Source organism: Chrysochloris asiatica, unplaced genomic scaffold (assembly GCF_000296735.1).
Source record: "Chrysochloris asiatica unplaced genomic scaffold, ChrAsi1.0 scaffold00072, whole genome shotgun sequence".
In the NCBI taxonomy this organism is placed as follows: Eukaryota; Metazoa; Chordata; class Mammalia; order Afrosoricida; family Chrysochloridae; genus Chrysochloris; species Chrysochloris asiatica.
Genome location: NW_006408590.1, coordinates 4028358 through 4031047, shown reverse-complemented (window position 1 = coordinate 4031047; position 2690 = coordinate 4028358). Strand labels below are relative to the sequence as shown.

Below are 2690 nucleotides of genomic sequence, written 5' to 3'. Positions count from 1 at the left end.
TAATCCAATTTCATAAAAAGGTCACTTTTTGAGGTTTCAGTTGTACATGGATTGAGGGGGCACTATTCATCTACAGCAGTGTTTCCTTTTCATTTCCTAGAAACTAGTTATTTGTTGATCTAAATATCATCTTGACTTTTCCTTGGTTGACATTTTTATTAAATTATTTTCCCTGCTATTAAAAGAAATTGATTTCACCTGGGTTTCTTCCGTCACAAGTGAGTGTTCAACTAATTTTAATGCCTAGAATATAATCAATAGAAAGGGATGGTCACATGGTATGTAATTAAAACAAAATGCTGTGTATAAGTTTTGTTCCTTACAGATATTAATATGTTCAATTATCACACAGTGCTACTAATAGCTCTTAAACTAATCATCCTCAATTTTAATAGAAAATGGCTAGAGAAACTGTACTATTTACAAAGTTGTGGAGAGATTGCAGGATTCTGGCTCAGACAATTATTCGTAGTCGTTGAACTCTGTACTAGCTACATGGACATCACATTTCTTAGTAAATTAGAAATTTCTTTCTTCATCTCCTCAGGCCAATATTACTTATAATCTTAAATGCCAGAACATCTATGCTTATACCCTGTTCGCTAGTCAAATTAAACACATTTTAATTCTTGATAGTAAAGTTGTTTTAAAATTATTATTATTATTAAATGGTTTTCATTATCTGCTTGTTGTTAAGTGGTTGTTGTTAAGTGCTGCCGAGTCGGTTCTAACCCATAGCGACCCTGTGTAGGGTTTCCAAGGAGTAGCTGGTGAGCTTGAACTACCGACCTTGCAGTTCAAATGGCTTTTCAGTCTGGTGCATTCCCACAGAGCCACACCAGGATATATATATATAGAAGTGGTTTCTTAATTTTATCGGAATCCAAAACACAACACCCAACAAGAAAAATACCCAAAACCAAATGGAGACAGAAGGCAGACAAAACTCCCCCACAACCTCTCAGGTCAGAGAGCCTGGACAAAGTGTGGGGGACACAGCTCAGAGACACCTTGAGCCTCAGTTCAGCCCTGCAAGCTCCAGGCCTCTTGAGAAAAGACCAGACAGGGGAGGTGGGCCCAGTCCCCAGAGAGAGGGAAGAGCTGAGGGAAAGGGAAAGGGGGTGGGGGTGGGGATCCACCCCCTCACCAACATTCCACCCCAGTGGCAGGTAGCCCACAGCAGCAAGCAGGCAGGCAGGCATTGGGCACATTCATGATTGAGAAACAGCTGGAGAGGAGGAGACAGGATTATCTGGGTAGAATCCCTGGTGGTGGGGGGAGAGGGGGTGTCAGTAAGCCTGAAAGGGCCCCATGGGCCAAAACCCTGAGGTCACAGGAGGAGTCCCAAAAGCCAAAAGAGGGACTGGTGAGTGAGGTCCTCAGCGAGTGAAGTTGGTCAGTAGCTGGGCCACTTCCTCCCCATACCTGCAAGCTGCAAGTCCCCCAATACTGCTGGGGGGCCAGGGATGGTACACCTCCAGGGAGACTGGGTGAGTAAGCAGCCTGTCTATGCCACCAGGAGGCTGAGGCCAGCAGTGCTAGATGGGCCAGACCTCAGTCTGTCTGCCCCAAGGACTGTGGCAGAGGATCCTTTGAGGAATGTGGGGAAGGGGGCTCGATCAGCTCAGATCCAAGATGTCGCTGTGTGTGCTGAGACCCTCACCACCTGGGGGAATGCGCTGGGGGCCAACACTGCTTAGACAGGAGGCAACAGCTTCTCAAGAAATTCCTTCACGGCTGCCATCTCCTGCGGGCAGGAGTTGTGCATGACACCTGGGTAAGTCTTGAACTAGACCCTGGCAGGTGTGATGACAGACCGGAGCTTTCCAGCCATCAGGGCCCCAAACCATATGGACACCATGGGGTCCAGCTTCCCGTGGCACTGAAGGATGGCCAGGTCCTTGACACTGCTATTGGCTGCCTGGAGGAAGGCAGCCAGCAACTCAACACCACAATGCCAACTAGAGGGTGGGGGCAGGTGAGGGCAGTGCAGAGGGACAGGGCCCCTCCCTGTGGAAAGCCTCCCAGGCCAATAAGATTGGTAAGGATTCCATTCTTCATCTCATACTCAGTCAACGCCTTGATATTTTCTATGGCCTTTTTGATTCCAACCTCATCCTCTGGGGCATTTGGACTCAGCCCCGTCAGGTCGAACCAGGAGGGTATCACCATCTTCATGTTGAGTGTCACAGGGATCCAGGTGCTTGGAGACAGACTTACTTGACATGAGGTAGCTGGATGGAGGAGTGGGCGTCACGCCAGCTGTGCGCTGTGTCTCCAAGTCCATGGAAAGCAATAACCATGGCTGTTTCTAGCTCAGCTCCAAACACAGTGGAAACATCCATGAGCAGGGGCACAGATGTGGTGTTACCACACATATACAGCAGGGCTCCAGGCTGGGGCCCTCCACTCCTTGGGGGTTTCGAGCCCTCACTAGAGAATCCCCTCCCCTCCCCCCCTCCACACACACACACACACACACACTCTTCAGATGACTCCGCGGGAGCGCTACTTTTTTTTTTTTAACTGTTTTTTTAGTGGTTGTTGCAAACTAGTGACTCACAAATATGGCTCCTAGACCAGAAGCGTCAGTTACTTCAGCATATCTGGGAACATTTTTTTTTCTAGATTTCCTCAATTTCCATCCTAGGCCTAATGTATTAGAAACTCTTCAGGAGAAAGCCGAGCAA

The 2690-nt window shown here is 47.9% G+C and overlaps 1 pseudogene; it reads right to left on the bottom strand.

Annotated features, from left to right (window-relative positions):
• Positions 1–1696: 1696 nt before the first annotated feature.
• Positions 1697–2378, bottom strand: LOC102841469 (annotated as a pseudogene).
• Positions 2379–2690: the final 312 nt, after the last annotated feature.